General features: G+C 31.3%; 1 pseudogene; it reads right to left on the minus strand.

Annotated features, from left to right (window-relative positions):
• Positions 1–3,205: 3,205 nt before the first annotated feature.
• Positions 3,206–3,782, minus strand: LOC133293045 (uncharacterized; annotated as a pseudogene).
• Positions 3,783–20,168: the final 16,386 nt, after the last annotated feature.

Raw genomic sequence — 20,168 nt, forward strand, 5'->3', positions numbered from 1 at the left:
GGATCCAAAAAATTACATGACGGGGGGTAAAAATTTATATTACTATTATGAAAAGGTAATGCCAATTTTGGTTGGATGATCACACTAAGAATACAAAAATACCTATTAACAAGAACCTAATAAAATTACATAATTTTTGGCCAATTTTTTTGGTTGGAATGTCAATTTTTTGTTTCCGGTGACAGTGGTCCACTGCACCCTCTATTTCAATGAGGAACTAGCCTTAAGATCCTATATTTTGTTTGTAAGATCAATTTTTTATTGTTTACCTTTATGCCTTCTGGTGTTATAATTGCACTTTCTTTGATTTCTTTATAATCTTTTTTTCTTCCTTAGCTGTTATTTAGTAGAAGACACATTAATTAATTAATGTGTTATTTACTTTTAGTATTTGGTCCCAACTAATAATTGATAATTATTATTGACCTTTTTTATTTGCCAACAAAGTCAAAATTTAAATACTCTACTCCCGAGTTCTGACATGACAATCTGTACAAATTTTTAATGATTATAAAAAGAAAATTGTTATAAAAAAAAAAAAAGATAATTAATCAATATAAAATCAAATTTGTAGTAGAGTGAATATGCATATATACTAGCTGAACTCTTCTTTGTATACAACGGAAAAGTCAACTTTCCACATTGATTGGAGAGGGTGACAGACCAAGAACAAAACTGTCATATTTACTGGCAGGTTGAATCTGGTAAATAATAGTTATCTTATCTTTGATTGGGTGCAATGAACGGGTGAAACACTTTTCTTATGAATAGCATTGCTTGTCTTTCACTTTTTAAAAGCTCTTTTAAAATTTTGTTTTAGACCATGTTGAATAACATATTTTCATATTTTAGACAGTGGCGGGTGCCTACCCTAGCCTCCATGTAGGTCCGCCCGTGTCATCAATCTTTGTGGGATCGACAATTTTTTTTATCACTTTATTACTTATACAACCGGTGCACTTGCCGAGTTTGCAAACAGTAGCATTGGTTTAATTTGTAACTACACTTTCGTTTCTTGACGTCGGTTTGTTTAAAGGAAGTGCTCTAATAAGAATATAGATCTAGCGGGGCTAAAAAGAGAAGAAAGAAAAATGAGACTACATTTTCTTGAACTGCCTAATTGAGATTTTACTAGCTAGTATAGTGATAAAATGATTTCACAAATATCCTAAATTGACATTATATATAAGGGAAAAGTGTCTATACATTTAAATTACACAACTTACATCCTTTCACTCTCACAAAGAGGTGGGATCCACAACTTTATTTTTTTTGTCAACTCTCTCTCCTCCTTTATCTATCTCTTTCTCTCTCTTAAAATGACACAACTTTACATCCTTCAAAATTATACACACTTTTCCCTATATATAAATACATTTCTCAACTTATATTATCATACCGTTGAATTGATGATAGTCCTACGCTGATTTGCTACATGGTATCAACCTCGATATCAAAACAAATATATATATGCAGGTTTTAAATTTCTGTATTTAATATTTATCATGCATGTGGATGTGATTGGAGCATGGCCCCGTTGTGAACTAAAATTAGTACATGAAACTAATAAGCGATAAAGCCAGTGTCTACATGAGAACATAAAGAAGCGAACCACTAGGCTAAACCAATTACATTCATTGGCAAAGAATGAACTTATACAATTTTGGCAAAAACAAAAGATAAAACTAATCACCCAATTTCATTTTTACTTTTCCAGACGAATTTGCGTGGATTCATTGTTCCCAGTCCTAAAGCATCATTTAGTTACCAGTTGCACTTATTCCCTACGTTTCGAAATAATTGCTACAATAGAGGATATATATATTTTGTTTCAAATTAATTACATGCATGTCATTTTAGATAATAAAAAAAGGATTAGTGTTTCTCATTCGAGATAATTTTATCTCTTACACACACATAAAAACTTGTGATACTCATATTTTTTTTCTTTCTCTCTTCTCTTTACAATGCCCCACATGGAGCCCACACATTTTTATGTATGTTGTATGGGATAAATTATTTCCTACAAGAGAAACATTAATTAATGCCATAAAAAAAAAATTAACTACATCCTTTTTAACTTCATTTTCATCTTTTCGTATCTCCATTAAGCAGAATGAAAGGGCATTAATGAAATAAGATCGATGATAATATATTCAAATGAACTTATAATTTTCTTTAAATTAGGAATATTATTATCTTTCTTAATCCTTAGATAGTTAGATTACATCTTAAAACGGCAGATATTTCAAACGGGAAAATATATATTTTTTTTAATTTATAAAGGTGTAATAAATTATATCAAATGTTTTAAACCGTAAGAAAATATTTATGAGGTGGTTCAACTTCAGTGTTAATCTCGCATTTAAAAAAGAGGAGGGATATTCTCACTACCAAAATTTTTCAGTGCCAACTTACTACCTATCTAATCACCATTAGATTAACATTTATTCTCTCTTCAAAAAAAATTTAACATTCTCTCTCTTTATGGTGATGTGATGAGTAGTAAGCTAGTAGTAAGAATTTTTGGTAGTTAGAATATCATCACTCTTTAAAAAATATTAAAAGGTTGGTAAAAAAAAAAGTTGATGCATCCTCAATATAATTTTTTTACACTATTGTTTCTGTTAGCTCAATATTAAAATATTAGACTTCCAATAAAGTTTTTGTGATTATCAAACATTTATTTTGGTATATTGATTCTAATTACCTTTAAGGCTAGTCGGCCTCCAATATTTCAATAGTTTCAACTCTTTAAGCCGATTATAAGACTAATCTCTAATCATGCCTTAGTTTAAAGAAATTTTAGACCAAGGTAAATGCGCCTTAAAATTAAATCATTTTTGGTCTGGACCCTCTCAATAAGTCCCACAACATCTACTAGTAGCATACTAGGATAAGTGACTAGTTCAAGTACTAAGGGGGCGTTTGGTTGAGGAGAAATTTTATGAATAATAGGGAAATGATATACATAGGAAAATGGTTGGAAATGGTTGGAAAGTGAGTTTGATAGGAAAATGTAAAAAAAAGTTGTTTGGTTGGAAAATATTTAACCGGACAAATTAGGTAACATTTATAAAGTCTATGTTTGGATGTAGGTAAAATCTAGATGGGAAAAAAGATTGTTATTACCAAAATAACCCTGTTTCCAGATATTTTGAATCAGTACCCTTTACCCGTAAAAAGGGTTGTCATGTTCCAATGTCTATATGTTAAACAACATGTATTGTGTTGGCTGGTTCATACACCCTTGTCCAAAGCATGGAAACCTCCCCGGACTAAAAGGGGTACCTTTTTCCCATCCTTGGCACATAAACCAGATTCTGTGTCGTAGTTGTCATTTTTCAGCATTATCATCCAAAATTGCCAAGGCCTTGGAGTGTCTTGAACTTGACACAGAGAACCCAGATACAGTTCCTTTTGAACTGCATAAAGGTCTGTGTTGTTTATATCTTTTGGTCCCAGACCAGGAAAGGGCTTTCCCACCCCAAGTTTGTTATCAGCTTTTGTGACCTTGTGTTTCAATGAACCTGTGCATCCTACATTATCAGTTTCAACAAAAGAAAAATAAATTTGTAAAAGAACAAAAATACTATGATCAATGTTTGTTTTGTTGTGTGATTTGGCTTATTTGAAATATCAAAACATTCAGCAGCTCTTGGGCTACCCATGAGAGGAGCTTCTTGGCCAACTTCATTGCAAAAGTTCCAAGCTTCAAAGGCCACCCTCAGTCCATTTCTCTGCATTCCAAGGTCTCCTACAGCAGAAACAGGGTACGACATTTTCAGTTTCGCGCGGGGTACACAAGTCATCTGCTTCTTAGACAGTATAAGCAAATACATAGATAAGACCCAATACCACATCTGAAGTGGGATTTTTGGCCGGCTAAATTGATCCAAATAGACATGCAAATTGGTCACCTATCATTCCAATTTAGCTAGGCAAGTTTGGAAGTGGTTCAACCAAATGTGGTATCCTTACAATCCCACTTAACATTTGCCCATCTATCTAACCAAAATCCTCCAACCAAACACACCCTAAGAGATATGATCTGTTATCCTATTCCTCGACAATTTCACTCATATTCAAACTTTCACACTCACGGGTAACTCTTTATATAACAGGTTGAATCTCTCAAAACATACTTTTTGAATCTTACTGATGAACTATGTTTAAGAACATACTGCAAATTAGCTAAATGCACAAAAATTGAGGTTTTAATACGTGGATGTGATTTTGGCTTCTTTTTATGTTAATTTCAGGTTTAAAATGATGAACTATAATTGTGAAGATCATTGAAGTTAGAAGAGATGAAATCCAAGCCAAGAATTCAAGAAAAGCTTAAGATTTATTGCTCGTGGAATTTTAATACGAGGACGTTCTTTCTGTTCGCATTCCTTCGCTCTGTAGCTCGCTCAAGCGAGCAACATGAGCGAGGTGATCGTATTTTCTCGCTGAGCAGCTCGCTTCAGTGAGCCTGGTGTTGGGCTTCCTCTTTCAATGCTAAGCCCAAGCCCATTGAGGGGTTTTTTAAAAACTCTAACCCTAGATCTCACCTCCTCTATATATTCATTAGTTGTGGGTGGAGGCTAGGTTAAGCGAATGAAAGAGAAAAATTTGAGAGATAATTATTTGATTGTTTGAGCAAAGCTTTATGCTTTGCATTTGAGAGATCTCTAGAGAGAGTTTGAGTGAAACATCTCTAGGGTAGTTTGATTATCACCATTGTTGGAGAGATTGAGTTAACCCCCACATTGGTGTATTCTGATTATTTTGTAACCATTATTTTCATAGTGGATTTTTGATCTGGACTAGGTCCCGTGGGTTTTTACTTCTTCATTGGAGAAGGTTTTCCCACGTTAAAATTGCTTTTGTTCTCTCTCTCTCCCGTGTTTACGTTTTGATTTTTTCCGCTACGCTGCCCGACCTGGTGAAATTCAGGCCGAGGTATTGCTGAGATCTGAGATCGAGGATCTCATTGACTGACTTCCGCAAAGGCCCCTGAGCCGATCTGAGGGAACCGAGTTCCCAACAGTTGGTCCAAATTAAAAGCTCGATTTTATTTCTTTAAAAGAGAGATGAGACTACGGTTATAGTGAGAGGGATTCATGCGGTAGAGGAGATTCTGAGGAGGCAAAGGAGAGCTATTGGAAAGGAGAAGGAAGAAGAAAAACTCAAGGCTTCACCGTGGATCATCTTTAATTTGGTTTTATCATGTATTTTCTTTAACTTTCATCTATTATTTTTGTTTCCATGAACATGGTAGGCTAGTTTCTTTTATGTAGTTAAGGCAAGATGGAACCAATGAATTCTTGAATACTGTTTAATCTTTATTGTAATTAATATTTAAGATTTGAGTTATGCAATTAATCTGTTTCCTCACGACTAATCTTGTTTATGAATTGATCACTCATAGATGAACATATGAATCTTGCATGGCAATAGAAATGTTGGTGTTTTGATTCTGATTGATTAATGTCTAAGATTTGTATGATCTAGGCATAGGCTTATGAATTCTACGACTTATGATTCTTGCTCTTAATGCTTGCTTTAGAAAATGGCTCTAAGGGATTAGGGCTTTGGATAAAGTAAATAACTAAAATCACCGAGGGATTTAGGGTTTAGTTAGTTTAGAAAGAATTGTTGATAACTTAATTTTGAATGTTAATTGCAAGAAAATGTAAACTCATTAGGAAAATGTTGAGGAAATCGAATCTCTAACTACTTTTTTACATATTTGAATTCAACTCATTGTTATTATATTCTAGTTTGCGTTCTTGCATATTAATTATTAAATCTTGAAAATTGAAAACAAAAAATATTATTTTTAAATTTCTATTTTTATTAATTCAAATCATATTCTTAAAAATCATTTATGGTCAATCCAATTTTGGTTATATAAATAATTTATTGCTTGATAAATCAATCCTCGTGGGATCGACAATCTTACTTTTATCACTTTATTATTTGTATAACCGGTGCACTTGCCAAAATCGCAACACTTTTTTATTTGTCATTATACACACACTCCACTTCCTTCGACTTTAAACCTTGTTTTGTGTGTAGTTATTTGTCATCCCTTACTCTGTTTCTTTCATAGACTCTCAGCTAGTATACAGATCTCGCATTAATTACTACTATATAATCATACATTCACGAGATCAAGCACTTTTAATCAATTTTTCCCATGATTATTTCTTTGTATATATGTGCCTATCTATATATAGAGAGAGACAAACACACCCACACACCCTTTACATAAACATGGAATGCATTATTGAACTTATATATCTTTAACAGGAGATGTAACTCGATAATCTAAATTTCATGTGACGAAGCTGCAACACAATGATTCAAATTAGCTAAGAACACGTTATGGTTGCGTACATGCTATTAAATGCCATTGGTGAGGAGTTTCTAGCACACTATTATTTAAGCTAATTATACATAGTTTTTTATGGGATCTATTTATCTCATGTTGCATCTCATATAACAAAGACAAGATAATGGAGTTTTCAAAAAAATAAAAAATTGTGAATCCTACTATTTTGTCTATGTTAAATGAGATAATTATCTCATGTAACATGAGATAATTATTTCTCATTTTTTATTGGTATAAAAAAATAATTTATTGTAAGGTAGATAATCTAATTATATATTCCTAACCCAAATGTACAAACACAACTAGCATAAATAATTATATAATGAAATCGGGATAACATTTTATTTAATTAAAATATATATCAAAAAAGACATATTAGTATCATCTCGCTAAATTTTGCTCAACAACTTTAGTCATCTAACAAGGGAAAATGAATAAAAAAAAAAGATATTTCGTCTTCGAAACAGGAAGGATTTAAAGCTGTCGGTTGGTTATTTGAGTCCAAAACCGCACTTGGTCATCATACAAGACATGCCTTTAATATCTCTAACTCTAACTTGCATCCCGTAAGTAGGGGTGGAAAATAATCAAAAAATTGTGTCGAACCAGGAATCGAACCAAATTGTCCCATAAAATAATTGATTTTTAAAAATCAATTTATGAACCGAACTGGTTTTTAAGGAACCAGTTTATGAACCGAACCGAACAATTTTCAAATCGAATCAAATTAATTTTTATAACTTTATTTTTTAATTTTTTAATTTTTTTTTCTTTTCAAAAAAGAATCGATCCGAACCGGTTCCGAACCGAACCGAACCACTTTTGAACCGAACCATTTAAACCAATTCGATTCGATTTTTCAAAAAAATAGGTTCAGTTCGACCCATGCACATCCCTACCTGCAATCTTCACGAGGAGATTCCTTATTCAACTTCTTGTTTTGAACGTGACCTCGTGATGCACCTTTAACAAAGAAGCCATTTGATCTTCAAGATATCTATACCAGTAATTATGGCACAATCACAAAGGATAAAGATGTCAAATATTTATAAGTAAAGATCAACTATCTAATTAACATAAATAATAAAGAATCCATCAAAATTACAATTTTTCTAAAAGAATTTTTGCATGATGCGCATCATTAACTGCCATAATCTCTCTCTTTATATATATAGATTAAAATTATTTTATATCAGTATAAGTTATATTCTCAACCTTAATCGTTAATCTAATAACTCTAAGTTATAAGTTAGGGTTCGTTTTTTCCGCAGTTACGACAGATAAGTAATCTGCAGTAAGCCCAATACAACGTTGTTTTGGAGCGAAAATTATGATATTTTTGTAATTTTAATTTTTTTCAGGGTTATAATAGTCTTTATATTTATAATTTTTTAAGATTTCAATACCAAAATGACGTCGTTTTGGGAATAAATGCAGATAACTCATCTGCAGTAACTACAAAAACATTTTTTCCTATAAGTTATGAGATAAGATATTCTTACTATCAAATTTATCTACTACCACTTCACTACCACTCTAATCACTATTGGATTAGATGAAAAGTTAAATGAAGAGAGAGAAAAGAACAATTCAATGGTGATTAGAGTGATAGTGGAGTGGTAGTAGAAAAAATTGGTACTATGAATATCCTACCTCATAAGTTATATAGTGAGATTTTATGAGAAAAGAAAGAAAATGAAAAAATGAATTTAATCAATTTTTATATGTGTGCAGAAGATAAATTATCTTCTATGTTGTAAGGCTATTTATAAGGTAGTGGACAAAGAGAAGAGAAAAACAGAGATAGACTAAGAGCCTGTTTGGATCCTCTTATTTTTAAGTTAGAAATTACTTATAAGCTAAAGGTAAAAAAAGGGCTTAAAAAAAAGTTAAAAGCTGCTTGGTAATTACATAAAATTTTTAACTTTAAAATTACTTAAAAGCACATATTTCAAGAAAAGTATCTCTCTCTTTATCTTTATAGCTCTTCATTTACAAAAAAAAAATACACAATTCAAGAAAAACAAATAAGAGCTTTAAAAAAAGCTCCTCATAGGAGCTTTTAACTTTTAGCTTTTTTCTTCATTATAAAATGAGAGCTTTTCTCAAAATCTGTTTGGCCTAACTTATGCTTATAAGTAGCTTCTAGCTTGAAAGAGAGAGGATCCAAACAGGCACTAAATGATGTGATTTAAGAATTATATGAAACAGTTATCCAAAAAAGATAAAAAAATTATATGAAACAAAAAAGGAAGATGTGCATGATGCAAAATATTTTTTTTTTTTTAATGTTGTGTAAGAGTGGTAGCTAAACGTCCCTTTTGCATCAAAGCTTATGTTTAATCTAATAATGGTGTGAATTGATTCATGAAATTAATTCTATTTATGGAATAAGGTTTGCTTATTGTTGTTCTGAATAAGGCCCTAAATGATATCCCGTGTCGTTCGGCTTGGTTGGTACATGTATCTGCTCACAACTAATGTGTTCCGACCGAGGATAGTGGTTGCTGGTTGGGAAGGTATATAATAAATGGAATAAAAAGATATCCGAACGTTCACATTCTTGTAACTAGTTTTCGTATATATACTCCTAATAATGAGTAGGATTATATTGATAATTTTTTTTTACAAACTTATAAATTATATTATGTCTTACCGGTAAGACTCTACTTAAGAGTGTTTTACTGGTAAGACATAATATAGTTTATAAGAATTTGTAAATAAAAAAATTGTAAATATAACTTTTCCCTGATAATATCATAAGTTAAATTAATTAACGGAAATAGCTTTACTCTTACCTCATTTTGCCATAATGCACTCATTTTTCTAAATCCACAATAAATGATCACCCACTCTGCGCATTCAGTGGAATTTCTTGGTGCGTTTGGTACAACAATTTTTTTTGGATTCTTGAAAAAGTAATATTGATAATCTTATTTCTCGAGAAAATCAGATTATCAGAAATTTGTTTTTTTTTTTAAGTTTGTTGAATCAAAAAGCTATCCAAGAATACTATAAGGAGGGTGGTATTCTTGGATTTTCATGACATGAAAAATTTTTACACAGCTTTTTGATAACATTTTCAGTAATATTTTAATCTATCAAACAACTTTTTGATCATATTTTTTAGAAATTTGTTTTCCTAACATATTCCTGAAAATTATGTTTCTCTGGCATAAAATAATTTCTCCCTGCCAATTGCTTCATCAAATATGTTGTGTGAAAGAAAGGCATTTTGACTTCGAAAAAAGGAGTTAAAGAGATGTTTGGTACAAGAGAAATATTTTAGTTTGACGGGGAAGTTACATTGGCAATCTTATATTGCCATGCTTGGTACAAGGTCATCCAATTTTTTTTTTCTAAAAATCTTTCTTTTTAGGTATTCTCATTTATACACAAATTTCTCATTTGAGATAACCATCGATGTCCCACACTGTAAGAACCCGCACCGTTAATTAAGGAAATAATTCTATAATTGACCCTAATAATTATTAAGAGGCTTTAATAATTATGATAAGTGATTAAGAATGTTGAAAGTCTCTTTTCGGAAGAAAAATGTAGATACCGATTCTACTAGTCGGTATAAATGCGTACCGAAAAAGTATCCCGGAAAATTATAATAAGTGCATGATAATACCTAGAATAATATATAGGACTTGTAAAACGATTTTCAAGTTAAAATAATGAGAACTGGTGCCAGAAACTGATACTGGCTATGAAAAGCGCGTACCGGAAAGGTGCTCCGAAAAATATAATAAAAATATGATAATTCTTGTAAAATTGAGTAGGTTAAGAATTCAAAGTTTGGTATTAAAATGCTAAGCGTAACAATTAAAGTTAATACTGTGTGTTAATGCTTACATGACCTATATATACTCTTATTATGGGCACAAAATCCTAGACTCCTTTCTTTCCTACGTGAGTGGGGCTGGTCAGTTTGTGTGTAAGCACTGTTCCATTGCTTTGTTCTCTATTTCTTGACCAAAACTCAACCTTGAACCCATTTTCTTGGTTGTTTCATCATCCTAAACACTCGGTGTGAGTGAGAGGCATCTTTGTGGGTGAGTGAGGGTGTTCTTCAGTGGTATTCCAGCTGTTGTGTGTGAGGTTTTGAGGCTGACTTTGGTTAGTTTGTTTGTGAGAGCTTGGAGTTGGTACTTTGAGCTTCAAGGTGTCATCTTTAGGAAGAAATGACCAAACTTGTTGGTCCATTTTCGTGTCCTTGGGTGTGCTGGGGTGTGGGAGCTTCTAGTGAGCTCCAAGAGCATCTCCCTTTGCTTTTTTGAACTTGTGGTATGATCATCAACCTTGAACTTGAGTTTAAGTGTCTAAAAATGGAACCTTGATGCATATAATGGGCTTAAGATGATAACCTAACGATGGGTAATGTCAAACACACCTAGAAATGCATGTTTAGGCTTCTGTAATCGGTAAAAATAGTACCTTGGAATGATATCTTCGCGAAAATGCAGAAACTGCATTCTGTCGCGAAATATCCGGATATTGGCCCGTGAAATATCTGGATATCCGGATATTATCAGTGAGATATCCGGATATTATCAGTGAGATATCCGGATATTGGATATCCGGATATGTCCCCGAGGAATATCCAGATATTCTGGGTTTTCGTATAACAGTAGCTATGTTGTGTGTACAGTAGGCTATTGGGGGTTTGTGGACCTTAGAGTGATGAAGTTGGACTTCTGTAATTAATGAACTAAGTCAGAATCATGTGATTAAGGGCTTGCGACTTTGTGTGAAGCCTTAAGACGGAAAACGTAAAAAAAGACGTTGTCTTTAAGTTGTATGCTTGTAGAGTATGTTTATTGATATATTATTGGTCCATAACAGATTGTGATACTGTTGTGTTTGGACTTTGAGCTTGTGACATTGGATAGCTAGCTTAGAGGTAAGCTTTCGTGTCCTCAGTTTAGCCATGTTGTGGTTCCACCATGTCCTATGGGGGTATGGTTATATGCATGCTGTGTTACATGCTGTAACACCCCAAATTCTAACAATTTATAATAGCATAAATAAATTCAATAATTTTATAAATAACAGCGGAAGTTCAAAATAATCAAATTTGGGAAGTGTTACCGCCGCACTTGTACAGGGACAAGTGCAAGGCTAACTCTATTACATTCAAATAAAAATCTAAGACTACAGTTTTTTTTTTTTATACATAATATTTATGACAGCTAGAAATATCCGAGTCGTGATCCTCACTGCCCACAGCTAGCCCCCTCCTTTGCAACATGCTTCACTGAAAATCTGCTCCCCCGCAGCCGCAGGATCATTGCAGACAAACAAACACAAAAGTCAGCAAAGCTGGTAATCCCAATCAAGATACAAAACGAGGATAATATAACCCAATATCAATCAAGACATTTATTTAAGAATAATCAACATAATCAACTCAATTAATATTTCGAATATGTCATTTATTCATAACTCAAGCAATATTCAAATATGTCATTTAATCATAATCAAGTAATAATTCAAATAAGAAATTTAATCATAAATCAAGCAATAATTCAAATAAGTCATTTAATCATAACTCAAATCAAGTATTAATATCATTATTAATCATGTTTAAGATTATTTAGTCCATTTAGTGTATAAGGGTAATTGTCAACTAACATATTTAGCACAACATTAATCATAATATTACATAAATGGTAATATTCACAATTCAATGACATTCATCATAATCAAATCAAATGATGTTTCATTATTAATCATGTTTAAGTTCATTGTACTTTGTGGGAAGAGAACCATGGTAGACCCGGGAAACCCTGCCAGTCTACCCCGTGACCCGGGAAAAAACCACTGTTACCAGCCACGTATAATCAAAATTGGCCATAATCAATTCACATCTTCCTAGTGTGCACACCTCTTCCCAAAGTTGCTACTAGTATCCCGGGAAAAAACCACTGTTACCAGATACCACTTTGGGAAGAACGGATACAATCTTTTTCACATCAATTTCACATCGGAGGCATAAAGCCCAAAAGTTGTGTTCATCACTTTGGAAGGTACCATCCCAAAGCTATCCTCCCACCATTAATTTATTACAAACACACACAATCAGGAAAGATTCAATCATAATTATTTATTCTTTAAGTATTATCATCTCTAAATGAGTTACTCAAGGGCATTATAATTTTCCAAAGTATTATAATTCAAACAACTATTATCATAAATTCTCGAATTTATATAACAATTCAAATCTTCAACATTCATCATAGTAAAATCCAAATCTGATCATCATCATAACTTTCCAATTTATTCAAGGATATGATAATTCAAATCTTCAACATTCATAACAGTAAAATCCAAATCCGATCCTCATCATAACTTTCCAATTTATTCAAGGATATAATAATTCAAATCTTCAACATTCATCACAGTAAAATCCAAATCCGATCCTCATCATAACTTTCCAATTTATTCAAGGATATAATAATTCAAATCTTCAACATTCATCATAGAAAAATTCAAATCCAATCATCGTCATTCAAATAATCCCATCATATCACTTATTATAGTTATTAATAATATAAATATTCAAATTCAATCATTAAAACACATATTTGGAAAAAAATTTCTTAAAGAGTAGTATAATTCCATAATTTTCATAATTATTCAATAAGATCCATACATTGCACATGAATTAAATTTTATACCACACATTGCACATAATTATAATTTCTAAAATAATAACATTTTATATCATATATTGCACATAATCATAATTTCTAAAATAAAAGTTTATATCATATATTGCAAGCTTATTCAGAATTCAACCCACTAGGGCTAGCCTAGTGGTGGTGGGGTGTGTAGTGTTTAGTTGCAGTTCGATTCCCATGTACTTCAAAAAAGCTTATTCGGAATTCTCTTTCATTCTAAGGAATAACTTGTATCCATATTCTAATTATCATATGTAGTAATTTAAATTTAAAAAAAAGAACAAATACCTATATATATAGAAATGTTCATACCAAACTATTAAGAACATCTACGGATTACATATAAGGATCATGCCCAAATTTCATATAATACAGATAACCTACAAACATCTAGGGATTAGGATTACTATCAATAAACTTCAAACAAAAATATAACCTAAGGATTAGGATTACACATACCAAATTTCACATAAAATAAATATAATCTAAAAATACCTAAGGATTAGGATTACACATATCAAGATTCATATCAAAATTCATATCAATATAACCTATGACTCTCTAGGGATTAGGATTACCTGGTCTCCGTTTTTGCTAACTTCTAGAAGAGAATAAATTGGGGCAGAGAACCGGTTGGTAACCAAAAGAATATAGAAAATAAAACAAATAAACTTTTGAAGTAAGGAGAGAGAGTAGTAGACGAGAAATGTTGGAGAGTGAATTAGTTTGTTTAGGCTAGGCCTCTATTTATAGTTGAAGTTTTGGGCTCGGATATGGGTTTCGTGCATTTATTTCCTTTTTTCTTTATTGATTTATCTGACTCAGATATGGGCTTCATACACTATTTTATTATTAATTTCTTATGGCTCAGATTACAGCTAACTTATTTGCTGACTCATTATTGACTCATCATATCTAATCAAATTACCAATCAACATTACCAATCAATCATTACCAATCGAACATTACCAATCAATCATTACCAATCGAACATTACCAATCGAACATTATCAATCAATCATTATTAATCAATCATTATTAATCAAACATAAATACATAAATCATCAATCAATTAATAAATCAATTAATCATAATTTATCATCTAATATATATATATATATATATAATTATATATTATCACATAAATCAAATAATATTACTATTATTATCTTACATCTTATTATTTTAACTATTATTAACTCATTAATTAAAAATATTAAATACCAATATTATTAATTACAAAAATACTAAATATCATTATTATCCAAAAATATTTATTAATATATTATTATTATTATTATTATTTTATTTAAAGAAAATATGGGGTATTACATTCTACCCTCCTTAAAAGAAGTTTCGTCCTCGAAACTTAGAAGTTTGAGCTTCTCAAATTAACTTAAAGGCATAAGGTTAAAGTTAATAAAAATATGGGATATTACACATGCTTTTGATGTTTTGGAAATGCTATTGAGCTGTTATATGCTAGTGCCTTTATGATATGCATGTGGTGTTCCACCTATACGGTAAACCTGAGTATGTAGTACATACAATATGGTGAGGCTGAGGGTGAGGTGCAAGCGGTGTTCCTTGTACTACATGTAGGTATAAACGTATTCCTGCATTTCTCTGGCCAGTAGAATAGTTATAACACACATGGCATGAATATTTGTTGCACTGCATAGTTTTGGAACTGATATTGATATTACTGCTTTTAGAACTTATATTGCACATGTAAGTGAGCTTGGGGTGGAAGATCCTTGGAGACCCCTTGTCTTACTGAGATATCTGGTTTAGAGATCTCACCCCACGTTTTGGGAATGCTTATTTCAAGTTCAGGTAATGCGGGGGTTGAGACCTCTAGTGGCAGGAGGCCATAGCTTAGCTGATAGACGTTGCATGTTTATGCTGATGTACTGTTTTGCTATTATGATTGGATGTGGATCCTGTTTACTGTCTTATGCTTTTAGCTTCAGTTAAGGATTTATATGTTGAGACTTTGTTGGTTATGCTGTTGATTTGGTGAGCATGGGGATTGTCCATGCCACATAGACTTGTTTATGTCTTGTTTTAGTTGGAGTTGTAATAATGTATCATGATTATTGTCCGGACTACGGGTTGTAGATTCGTGACTTAGATACTCACATTTATATCTATATATGGAGGTATTTTAGTTAGATGCTTATTGCAATTTACATACAGGCGATATTTTATGAAATTGATTAAGTAATCAACTTGGCTAAGTATAATGACGTCATAATTGAAAAGAAAAAAAAGATTTTCCGCTTTTTTAATTAAGTGCAGCTTAATACGATAGTATGATAACATTACCGGGTATACACGAGGTGTTACACACACCAAGGAAAATCGAAACAGAATTATGAGACAAAAATACCCTGCAACCCTAGGTTTGTTCCTTTGAGGAGTACTGTTGATTGGTTCTAAAAATTTCTCTGATTCTTTCGCTCCTTTGTGTGAAAACCGTAATTTCTTGTGTGTGTTTTGGTGAACCATGAGCTGCTTCACACTCTGCTGCTGAATGTCCATTTAATGAATGGCTTAACTTTTTGTGTGTGTGTGTGACTCTCAATAAAGTTCGTCTCTTTTGTTGTGTTCAAGTGTGAAGAAGAAGTTGAGAGTGGAGGATAAAAATTCCATTTTTTTTTTTGAACTTTTGCAAATAGGAGATTAGAGGGGATTTCATCAGAGCACCAACAACATCAAGGGAAAATCGAACCAGAGGCAGCATTTGAAGTGTTGGGAGAGATGTTGAAGAAAACCTAGGGCATACAAAAATCATCTTGGAACGAAGGTGGATCTACCAACCCAGATCACATATATGTGTGTAGAAAACCCTAGGTAAATCGTGCAAAAGAAAAAACACTGAATCAATAATATTTCATAATCTATCAAACATAGAATTATTAATTTTTAATCCAATATTTCCGGTAATATTTTGACCTACTAAACACTTATTTGGTCACAATTTTGAAAAATTCAGTTTTTCATCATATTCCTGAAAATCATGATTCTCGGACACCAAAAAATTATCTTCTACAAAACACTCCCTAAGCCTTCGGGTGGATATTTAAGCCCATAAGCTATCGTATCAGATACGATTCATACCAGACATGCGATTACGATATCTCCTTTTTTCCTCTTCTTTTCCGAAAACCAAATTAAGTTATTGTTGAACTTCCATTTTCAAATTATTTGCCACCCTACACATGACTTCTTTGGGGAGCTAGGGGGTTTAAAACAAAGAGGTCATTTAATTTTCAAGATATTTATACCATTAATTATTAATTGTAAAGATCACAGAAGATAAAGATCTTGTAAATTATTTAAGTAAATATCAAATAATTTGAATAAAAGATGATGCCAAAAGCGCATAGAAAAGTGGCTAAACAGAAAATTGAGATTTCACAAAAAAGTAACTCTCTGGTTCTCAATTTCTATTAACAAAATATCAAAATTCAACTCCTATAATAAAGGTCATAAGCACCCTTTTATAGACTAATTACAAATTGATTCAAAATTCTAAATCTAAAATTCTAAAAATAATAAAACTTCCTAAAATAAATATAACAGTAATTAACATCTAAAAATAAGTAAAAAATTACAAATAAATAGTTCAAAATACATTCCAAATCTTTAATCTCAAATCATGCCAAATATGTTGTTTTCCTTTTCTTCCCAAATAAATCACAATCACATCTGCTGCTTTACTGGGACTTGGATTTGATTGTAATTTGATATATTTCAAATCATTGCCTCTTTCAACAATTGGGCCATACTTATTGGACCACAACTCTAGTTGACTACGAGTTTCTTGAATCAATGGTTGAGCCATGTATAATGGGCCAACTATAACTGCATCAAAAAGACAATGAGTTCTAAATTATCAAGCAATTTACCACAATTACAAACTTAAAAAAAAAAAAAATTTGCATCATGCGGATCATTCTATACTCTAAAACACACACAAATCATAAGTTAAACAACATGTTCTTAATTGATTAGTGTCTCCTTTTCAGTTAAATATTTATTTGTTGAGTCTGTGTATAAAATTACTTTGAGTAGGACTTTACTTAATAATTATCTTTAATATGAGAAGGTAGTCTTTCAATAATATTAATAGCGATAGATCCTCTAATTGAAGATTAAAAAAATAAATTATGAAATACGCACTGTTAGCGTAGTAATTTTTTAAATTGGAATATGAGACCATTACATATTAGTGCAAGAGTTTATTTATTAAACAAGAAAATCTATTACATGTAATTAATAGGAAAGAAAATTTATAGGTTGTAATTACTTGTAAAACACCAGCTTAGCTTCTCCCCTTAAATCGTCCCTGCTTTTTTAATATTGAACTCAAAAGGATTTGGTGGTTAGTGAATAAATCTCCTCATTTCTTGTTTTAACTTTTTGTTTTAACATGATTATATTAGGAATTTTTTTTAATTATTCATTCATATATTAATGATCAGTAATTAAAATAATAATTTCTTCTTCTCATCTGTTAATTAAATTTCATCGTTAAAATTATTACCATTCAATATTCAATATGAATGAGTAAAACTTTTCACATTACATGAATAATTATATCACAACATGAGAGAATTCATCACGACGCGTGGTGTGTGAGCAACACAACTAACCGCACTAGTCCTGGGTTTCAGTGGGGTGTAAATAGGTTATGTTAGGCTAGACTTTACCTTAAATAAGTCAGATCTGTGTAAAAAATATTGGATCTGATCTGACCTGTTAGCCTGTGTATGTCTCAAATTACAAGTGTGGCCTGACCAATATTTAAAAAATAAAAGTATTGACCTAGACCTGTTAGCCTATTTAAGCTTATTAAATATTCAACAATTAAAAGAATAACTAAAATAATATTACTTTATTATTCAAAATTATTAAAATAATAAATTTATTTATTTTATTTAAAATAAAGAATATAATATAGGCAAACCTGTAGACTATAAGGCCTGACATGTACAAAAAAACCTATTGCCTGTTTTTTAAAAAGTTTGTTCGTTTTTTTTAAGTCTAAACTTGTTCTATTTTAGTATTTATAATAGACTACGTCTGGTCTAATATAGACTAGGCCGTAAGCCCCTGTAAACCAGCTTAGCCTATTGACATTCCTATGCACTGCCTATGCATAATACCGTGATTTGGAGCATATTTTTGGTGCAATGAAAGCAAATACTCTCTTATCAAAAAGGAGGAAAAAAAGGATAGAGACAAAAATAACTATAAATATAAGGATAGTGTAAATATATTATTTTTTTTATATTTAATAAAAAATATACCGAGTGATCGATACATCCCTAAAATTAAAAATATTTTGCATGATTTGATATCTTAAAGGTGATGAGAGATGAATACTTTGCAAAGGAAAAAATAAAGGAAGACAGTTGCTTGTATATAGTACCATCTTCTATTAAAAGAATGAATGGAATGAGACAATATACGTTTTGAATTAAATAAATTAAGCTTATATAAAATATTTTGAGTTTAGTATGATCTCTTAACATAGTATAAGTTAAATTGTAGTTCTAGTTTTCCCTATATTAAAAAATCATTAATAATTATATTAATATATTTAAGTCTATCAAATCTTCAATACCTATAAATTAAGAATTTAAAAAAATAAATTAAATAATATTATTTTATTAATTAAAATTATTTAAATAATTTTTATTTTATTTTATCTAAAATAAATAATACAATCTAAAATGGCCTATAGACTTGTAAGCTAGGTCATGTAAAAGTAGACCCATATAAATTGTTTTTTAAACGAACTAATTTCAAGTCTTGAGTTCGTTTTATATATTTTACTTAGATTGCTTGATTTGACGTAGGCCGAGTAGTTTTGTGACCCATTTACATCCCTATGTCTTACATAGGAATTAACTTTTTTTTTTTTCATGGTAACCAATTTAATAATGTTAATGGTAAAATTAAAATGTACATATAAAAAAATAAAAACAATTTATAATTAAATAATAATAAATCTATAAATGTATCATAATATATTTATAAATGTATGTGAATAATATTATTTGGGTCAAGTAATTTTGCCCCTTTCTTAAAAGAAATTTTTTACTTAATTTTTTGTTAAATAATGTTGTATGAATAATATTTAAACAGATGGTATAGATAAAATTGTTTAATTATTTATATATGCAAAAAAAATGTAATATAATTTTAAATAGATTTAAAGAAAATTTTAACAATTCATAAATAAGCAACTAAAATGTATGAATAAAACACATCATCATTGTTATTATTTAGGACAGAATAGAACACATTATTAAGTAAGCCAATTATTTGAATAAATGCAGCATATTTACTCGAAAAACTTGCTAAACCCTTAAAAAATGTTACATCTTATGCATGTAAAAAATATTTTTGGCTGTTTGAACGATAAATATATTTAATTGTATCTTTTTGGATCTTGTGTAAAACATATATAGTTGTGACATCTGTAAATTCTTTTTTGAAGTCAAACTTCCATAGTTCATTGTTAAACAGTGACCATTGTGCCACTGTTCTAAGTCTTATTTGCCAAAATACCACGTCTACGCACTTTTTTTCCAAACAGCCACGCAGACAAGTTCGCTGAGAGTAGTAGCGAACTAGGTGTGGTGATGTGTCAGCAGCCTGATGGTGCTCAAGTTCGCTACTGACACAAAGGAACTTGAGTGCAATAAATGCTGACACGTATGAAGAGTTCGCTGACAGACAAGGCGGACTTGGTTTGCCACGTGTCTGACCCCAACACAGTTCGCTGGGGGACCAGGCGGACTCTTTGACATGTGTCAATTGGCACAAAGTTCGCTGACATTGACAGCGAACTAGGTGACAAGTGGCAGCCACTGACGCAACTCACTTCCCCGTGCAGCGAACTGTGTGCCACGTGGCAGTCCCTCACAAGTTCGCTGCCTAGGTAAGCGAACTACCTGCCGACAGTTACAGTTTGCTGCCCTAGGTAGCGAACTCAGTTCTATTTATACACACACACCCTCTTCCTCTCCCGAAGTCATCCTCGTCGGTTTTCCTTAAAGTTTCCATTTTTGTTTGTTACT

Source organism: Gastrolobium bilobum, unplaced genomic scaffold, assembly GCF_033153095.1.
Source record: "Gastrolobium bilobum isolate Gb01-03AN ecotype WA unplaced genomic scaffold, APGP_CSIRO_Gbil_v1 utg3588, whole genome shotgun sequence".
Taxonomy (NCBI): domain Eukaryota; kingdom Viridiplantae; phylum Streptophyta; class Magnoliopsida; order Fabales; family Fabaceae; genus Gastrolobium; species Gastrolobium bilobum.